This window comes from Triticum dicoccoides, chromosome 1B (assembly GCF_002162155.2).
Source record: "Triticum dicoccoides isolate Atlit2015 ecotype Zavitan chromosome 1B, WEW_v2.0, whole genome shotgun sequence".
Taxonomy (NCBI): Eukaryota; Viridiplantae; Streptophyta; class Magnoliopsida; order Poales; family Poaceae; genus Triticum; species Triticum dicoccoides.
In genome coordinates this window covers 418,150,179-418,159,106 of record NC_041381.1, presented here as the reverse complement: position 1 = coordinate 418,159,106, position 8,928 = coordinate 418,150,179, and positions in this window count along the sequence as shown.

Sequence of the window (8,928 nt, the reverse complement as noted above, 5' to 3'; positions counted from 1 at the left end):
CGGGCACCGGCGGCCCGCCGCGCCCTGTCATGGCCCTGAGAGGCGAAATGTGCCGAGCCCGGCCGTCCCCTGCGGAACAAAACCGCCGCGTCGGCGTCCGATGAAGAACCCTAGGGCGCTGCGATGGAGGCGGTAACGACGATCGGGAAGCACGGCATGCCTCGACCCTCTCGACGTGCTCAATAACCGGTTCTGTCTGGGCCACATACCCAACAGACCCCGGCCCAGAGACACACAGCGGCCCACCAACGGAACGCCTCTCCTCGCGGCCCAGGAGTGAATTCAAATGCTCCTGGCGAGCCGCTCTGATCTGGGACACCGTGACCGCCGGCAGCGCTGCCGCGGTCACCTCCGGCGCCGATCGAGCCCGTGCCCGGCGAGAAAACTTTCTTCTTTTAACCGTAGTCCAAGAATCCGGCCGAATCAGATCGAAAATAGTCAAGTTCGGAAGACGAACATTAGGTATGGGGCCTTTCCATGGCCAGATCGCGGAAGCCGCCGTCCTCCGATGAACAATCCGGCGAACCACCTCCACGTTGTCCTCCGGATGCAGACCTTGCTGCGCCGGATCGTCAATCGGCATGACACCCTCCACAATCGTAGCCACTTCCTCCTTCGAATACCCGGGATTGAAAGCCTCACAAATCACATCTGATGGCGTCGGCGAGTAGCCCTCCGACGAGACGCCGGAGCAGTCCCCGTCGTCGTCGTCATCTTCATCAGGGTCGGCGAGAGCTCAGAACCTACCTCCGACATGCCCAGCGCGAGGAGCGACGGACGCCGGCGTCCGGATCGCGGCGATCGCCACGGGCATCACCCGCGTCGCCTTAGGCATCGCGGACCAAACCACTCTTTCTCGGAGAGACACACATGAACAGTGCTATAAAATACAGTAGCATACAACAGGTCCTCTACATGAGTGAGCCCTCGTGGGTGCGGAAGAAGAGTAGGAACACTTGGAGAAATGCTTCAGAGCTTAAAATGGGGAGATTTTCACTTCCCGGCCTCTGCACGAGACACACATGAACAGTGCTATAAAATATAGTAGCATACAACAGGTCCTCTACATGAGTGAGCCCTCGTGGGTGCGGAAGAAGAGTAGGAACACTTGGAGAAATGCTTCAAAGCTTAAAATGGGGAGATTTTCACTTCCCGGCCTCTGCACCAACTAAGGATGCATACGGCCATTTTAGTATGAGTACCAAGATAAACATGGTCCTCAGAATTTTTTAAATGAGTATCAAGATATTTCTTGATGAGTGGTTCCACCACACATCAAGCTTGATCCTTAATAAATGGGGGAAAACCCCTGTGCATCACCTATCAATTTTGGGAATTGAACTCGGGTCGTTGGGTTGCACAACCACATACCCAACCACTGAGCCAAGGCTCTCTTTGCAAAAAAAATGTCTTAGTAAGTTAATTTCATTGCAGTGACCATAAATTGGACAATTCAATATCTGTGTCGAATTGGTGTTTATACTTTATCCAATTTATACAACTTATGTACATGATCCATAGCAGATGGTGCAAGGTATTTGTGGGATTGGACTATTTCATTTTCGATTAATGATCCTCCACCTAGCACTGAGGACTGAGGCGGCTTGGGAATCAGGGACCTCGGGGCTCATAACTTTGCCATGATATGCAAATTTGCATACAACGTTCTGCAATCAAGTGGAATACCGTGCTATGACTGGTTCGCTCAGCAACACTGTCAGCATACCATGCCCATGGATAAACATCATAGAGACACTGCTACCTGGAGTTGCCTGGCATCAGCCATCAAGACAGTCATAGAATCAACGAGATGTACCTTGGGAAATGGATCCAGAATCTCCTTCTGGCACGACTGGTGGTTGGACTGTGGAAGGCTGAAATTCTCTTTCCCAATTCTCTTCACCTTTGCACAATCGCCTTATTGCACTGTTGCCTCGCAGTTCACTGATGGACAATGGAACCTCAAGCTACATCCGAATTTAACTATGACAGCCACAAGAGAAATGGAGGCCTTACTGACGATTCTAGTTGGAGTGCATCCATCTCTTTCTCACACTGAAACAGATCAGAGAAACCCTTGTATGAAATCTGGAAAGCATTCTTCTATGAGCTACTCACGTTCAGGGGGGTCCTTTGCCCAACTGCTCCAAAGATATGGGACACTTTGATACCCAACAGACATCGGGTCTTCCTTTCGCTGGCTCTACGAGGTAGACTGAACACAAGAGATAATATTCTCAAAAAAGGCTGGACGTCAATCACAACACACAATGGCTGCGACCTATGCCCTGCAACCGAAAACAGTAGCCATATCATCCTCAGATGCAGGCTTGCTGATGCTGTTTGGGAGCGGGCAGGCGTGCAAGACAAGGCAAGAAGCTCTAATGATCTCCAGGTTTTTCTACTCGCCACGGAACCCCCTGCATATGGCAACCTCTGGCATATTGTTTTTGCAGCCTGCGTCGTGTCTCCCTGGTCTGCCAGGAACGAGCAGGTCTTCCAGCACACACGATGGTCCGCTGGCAAGGTGTTGAGCACGATTGCAGACCTGCTGCGCCTGTGGAGTAATCGTGCGAATAACAATGAGGATAGGATTAAGCTGTGTAATTTTGCTGCTCTTTTCCATACCCCTTTTTTTACCTCTTTTTAGGCTTGGTGACGGCTAGCTGCACTGTCGCAGCGCTTACGCCACCTTCATGTAATCTGGTTCTAACCAGCCGGGCCTCGCCCGTTTTGAGTGCATAAGGTAGATCATGATCTACCTTTCCTTTCAAAAAAAAAGTTTGTTCCTAGCTACACCTGAAAGTTAAGAGAATAAAAGACAAGTGCATCCAACTTACATTTAGATTTACACCATAGTTGGAGAGAGTGGATATATCGGGTTCCTGGTGACAAAGGAACGGTGTTGACGTCATGGTTGGTTTTATTTAGGATAACGGGCTCATTGCCGTTGTTCATAAATAAGTTTGATACTCGTTGGATGTTTGTTTTTGTAGTACTGTTTGCAGGAGAATAATTGTATCTTTTTACAAAATGGTGGTTTTTTTCGTCGGTTGATCCCTTTTAGACATTTTGATCTGAGCACCTATATGTTTGACCAAAAAGGTGGGGAATTGTGGTGTGTATTTTTTTTTGTTTTTTTCGAAAAGAGGGGACTCCCCGGCCTCTGCAACAGAAAGATGCATACGGCCACATTTATTAAAAAATAAAGTAGTTCAACAATATCTTATAGTCTGCAACAAAATGAAAAGCTGGCTCACGAAGAGCAACAAAAACAAAAAAGGCCCAAAAGCCACAACCGGCTGGCATAAGATAGATAGGTAAACTAATCGCCTATCCTATTACATGACCGCCATCCAAACTGGTTGAAGATATCCCGCGCTACCATCTCCCAGCGGAGAGATCCAGTAACCAAACGCTCCCTGGCCTTCATCGGAGTGAGTAAGGACCACATACGGATTAGCGCGGTAGCCCGGAATAAAACCTGCAAAAAATGAATAGTTGTTGTTGAAGGAAATATGCCCTAGAGGCAATAATAAAGTTATTATATATTTCCTTATAATCATGATAAATGTTTATTATTCATGCTAGAATTGTATTAACCAGAAACATAATACATGTGTGAATACATAGACAAACAAAGTGTCACTAGTATGCCTCTACTTGATTAGCTCGTTAATCAAAGATGGTTATGTTTCCTGACCATGAACAATGAGTTGTTATTTGATTAACGAGGTCACATCATTAGTTGAATGATCTGATTGACATGGCCCATTCCATTAGCTTAGCACACGATCGTTTAGTATGTTGCTCTTGCTTTCTTCATGACTTATACATGTTCCTATGACTATGAGATTATGCAACTCCCGTTTGCCGGAGGAACACTTTGGGTGCTACCAAACATCACAACGTAACTGGGTGATTATAAAGGAGCATTACAGGTGTCTCCAAAAGTAGATGTTGGGTTGGCGTATTTCGAGATTAGGATTTGTCACTCCGATTGTCGGAGAGGTATCTCTGGGCCCTCTCGGTAATACACATCACATAAGCCTTGCAAGCATTACAACTAATATGTTAGTTGTGAGATGATGTATTACGGAACGAGTAAAGAGACTTGCTGGTAACGAGATTGAACTAGGTATTGGATACCGACGATCGAATCTCGGACAAGTAACATACCGATGACAAACGGAACAACGTATGTTGTTATGCGGTTTGACCGATAAAGATCTTCGTAGAATATGTAGGAACCAATATGGGCATCCAGGTCCCGCTATTGGTTATTGACCAGAGATGTGTCTCAGTCATGTCTACATCGTTCTCGAACCGTAGGGTCCGCACGCTTAAGGTTTCGATGACAGTTATATTATGAGTTTATGTATTTTGATGTACCTAAGGTTGTTCGGAGTCCCGGATATGATTACGGACATGACGAGGAGTCTCGAAATGGTCGAGACATAAAGATTGATATATTGGACGGATATATTTGGACACCGGAAAGGTTCCGGAGAAGTTTGGAGCCCCGGAAGGTTACCGGAACCCCCCGGGAGGTATATGGGCCTTATTGGGCCCATGTAGGAGGAAGAGAGAAGGAGCAAGGGAAGGGGGCGCGGCCCCCCAAGCCCAATCCGAATTGGGGAAGGGGGCCGGCCCCCCCTTTCCTTTCTCCTTCCCCCTCTTCCTATTACTACTACTAGTACTACTTCCTAATACTAGTACTCTTTCATTCCCCCTCCAAATAAGATAAGGAAAAGAGAGGGAAACCTACTTGGAGTAGGTTTCCCCCTCCTCATGGCGCACCCCCCTAGGGTCGGCCACCTCCTCCCTCCCTCCTTTATATACGGGGGTAGGGGGGCACCCTAGAACAGACAAGTTGATCATTGATCGTTCCTTAGCCGTGTGCGGTGCCCCCCTCCACGATATTACACCTCGGTCATATTGTAGCGGTGCTTAGGCGAAGCCCTGCAACAGGAGAACATCAAGATCGTCACCACGCCGACGTGCTGACAGAACTCCCCCTCGGCGCCTCTGCTGGATCGGAGATCGAAGGTGCGTCATCGAGCTGTACGCGTGTCAAGAACTCGGAGGTGCCGGAGTAACGGTACTTGGATCGGTTGAACCGGAGGACGTACGACTACTTCCTCTATGTTGCGTCAATGCTTCCGCTTCGGTCTACGAGGGTACGTAGACAACACTCTCCCCTCGTTGCTATATCATCACCATGATCTTGCGTGTGCGTAGGAATTTTTTTGAAATTACTACGTTCCCCAACAGTGGCATCCGAGCCTAGGTTTTATGTGTTGATGTTATATGCGCGAGTAGAACACAAGTAAGTTGTGGACGATATAAGTCATACTGCCTACCAGCATGTCATACTTTGGTTCAGCGGTATTGTGAGATGAAGCGGCCCGGACCGACATTACGCGTACGCTTACGCGAGACTGGTTTCACCGTTACGAGCACTCGTGCTTAAAGGTGGCTGGCGGGTGTCTGTCTCTCTCACTTTAGTTGACCCGAGTGTGGCTACGCCCGGTCCTTGTGAAGGTTAAAACGGAGTCTATTTGACAAACTATCGTTGTGGTTTTGATGCGTAGGTGAGATTGGTTCTTGCTTAAGCCCGTAGCAGCCACGTAAAATTTGCAACAACAAAGTAGAGGACGTCTAACTTGTTTTTGCAGGGCATGTTGTGATGTGATATGGCCAAGACATGATGCTATATTTTATTGTATGCGACGATCATGTTTTGTAACTGAAGTTATCGGCAACTGGCAGGAGCCATATGGTTGTCGCTTTATTGTATGAAATGCAAACGCCCTGTAATTGCTTTACTTTATCACTAAGCGGTAGCGATAGTCGTAGAAGCAATAGATGGCGTAATGACAACGATGCTATGATGGAGATCAAGGTGTCGCGCCGGTGACGATGGTGATCACGACGGTGCTTCGAAGATGGAGATCACAAGCACAAGATGATGATGGCCATATCATATCACTTGTGTTGATTGCATGTGATGTTTATCCTTTATGCATCTTATCTTGCTTTGATTGACGGTAGCATTTTAAGATGATCTCTCACTAATTATCAAGAAGTGTTCTCCCTGAGTATGCACCGTTGCGAAAGTTCTTCGTGCTGAGACACCACGTGATGATCGGGTGTGATAGGCTCTACGTTCAAATACAACGGGTGCAAAACAGTTGCACACGCGGAATACTTAGGTTATACTTGACGAGCCAAGCATATACAGATATGGCCTCGGAACACGGAGACCGAAAGGTCGAGCGTGAATCATATAGTAGATATGATCAACATAATGATGTTCACCGATGAAACTACTCCATCTCACGTGATGATCGGACATGGTTTAGTTGATTTGGATCACGTGATCACCTAGATGATTAGAGGGATGTCTATCTAAGTGGGAGTTCTTAAGTAATATGATTAATTGAACTTTAATTTATCATGAACTTAGTCCTGGTAGTATTAGCATATCTATGTTGTAGATCAATAGCTCGCTTTGTTGCTTTCATATGCTTATTTTGATATGTTCCTAGAGAAAATTGTGTTGAAAGATGTTAGTAGCAACGATGCGGATTGGATCCGTGATCTGAGGTTTATCCTCATTGCTGCACAGAAGAATTATGTCCTTGATGCACCGCTAGGCGACAAACCTATTGCAGGAGCAGATGCAGACGTTATGAACGTTTGGCTAGCTCAATATGATGACTACTTGATAGTTTAAGTGCACCATGCTTAACGGCTTAGAATCGGGACTTCAAAGACGTTTTGAACGTCATGGAGCATATGAGATGTTTCAGAAGTTGAAGTTAATATTTCAAGCAAATGCCCGAATTGAGAGATATGACGTCTCCAACAAGTTCTATAGCTAAAAGATGGAGGAGAATCGCTCAACTAGTGAGCATGTGCTCAGATTGTCTGGGTACTACAATCGCTTGAATCAAGTGGGAGTTAATCTTCCAGATAAAATAGTGATTGACAGAATTCTCTAGTCACCATCACCAAGTTAGTAGAACTTCGTGATGAACTATAATATGCAAAGGGGTAACGAAAACAACTCCCAAGCTCTTCGTGATGCTGAAATCAACGAAGGTAGAAATCAAGAAAAACATCAAGTGTTGATGGTTGACAAGATCACTAGTTTCAAGAAAAGGACAGAGGGAAGAAGGGGAACTTCAAGAAGAAAAGCAAGCAAGTTGCTGCCCAAGTGAAGAAGCCCAAGTCTGGTCCTAAGCCTGAGACTAAGTGCTTCTACTGCAAAGGGACTGGTCACTGGAAGCGGATCTACCCCAAGTGATTGGCGGAGAAGAAGGATGGCAAAGTGAACATAAGTATATTTGATATACATGTTATTGATGTGTACTTTACTAGTGTTTATAGCAACCCCTCAGTATTTGATACTAGTTCAGTTGCTAAGATTAGTAACTCGAAACGGGAGTTGCAGAATAAACAGAGACTAGTTAAGGGTGAAGTGACGATGTGTGTTGGAAGTGGTTCCAAGATTGATATGATCATCGTCGCACACTCCCTATACTTTCGGGATTAGTGTTGAACCTGAATAAGTGTTATTTGGTGTTTGCGTTGAGCATGAATATGATTTGATCATGTTTATTGTAATACGGTTATTCATTTAAGTAAGAGAATAAATTGTTGTTCTGTTTACATGAATGAAACCTTATATGGTTACACACCCAATGAAAATAGTTCGTTGGATCTCGATCGTAGTGATACACATAATCATAATATTGAAACCAAAAGATGCAAAGTTAATAATGATAAGTGCAACTTGTTTGTAGCACTGCCGTTTAGGTCATATTGGTGTAAAGAGCATGAAGAAACTCCATACTGATGGGCTTTTGGAATCACTTGATTATGAATCAGTTGATGCTTGCGAACCATGCCTCATGGGCAAGATGACTAAGACTCTGTTCTTCGGAACAATGAAGCGAGCAATAGATTTGTTGGAAATCATACATACTGATGTATGTGGTCCGATGAATATTGAGGCTCGCGACAGGTATCATTATTTTCTGATCTTCATAGATGATTTGAGCAGATATGAGTATATCTACTTGATGAAACATAAGTCTGAAACATTTGAAAAGTTCAAAGAATTTCAGAGTGAAGTGAAAAATCATCATAACAAGAAAATAAAGTTTCTACGATCTGATCGTAGAGAAGAGTATTTGAGTTACGAGTTTGGCCTTCAGTTAAAAACAATGTGAAATAGTTTCACTACTCATGCCACCTAGAACACCTTAATGTCATGGTGTGTCCGAACGTCATAACCGTACTTTATTAGATATGGTGCGATTTATGATGTCTCTTACCGATCTACCACTATCGTTTTGGGGTTATGCATTAGAGACAGCTGCATTCACGTTAAATAGGGCACCATCTAAATCCGTTGAGACGACACCGTGTGAACTATGGTTTGGCAAGAAACCTAAGCTGTCGTTTCTTAAATTTGGGGTTGCAATGCTTATATGAAAAAGTTTCATCCTGATAAGCTCAAACTCAAATCGGAGAAGTGCGTCTTCATAGGATATCCAAAGGAAACTATTGGATACACCTTCTATCACAGATCCGAGGGCAAGACTTTTGTTGCTAAATTCGGAAACTTTCTGGAGAAGGAGTTTCTCTCGAAAGAAGTGAGTGGGAGGAAAGTAGAACTTGACGAGGTAACTGTACCTGCTCCCTTATTGGAAAGTAGTACATCACAGAAAACTGTTTCTGTGACACCTACACCAGTTAGTGAGGAAGCTAATGATGATAATCATGAAACTTCAGAACAAGATACTACTGAACCTCGTAGATCAACCAGAGTAAGATCCGCACCAGAGTGGTACGATAATACTTTTCTGGAAATCATGCTACTAGATCATGATGAACCTACGAACTATGAGGAAGCGA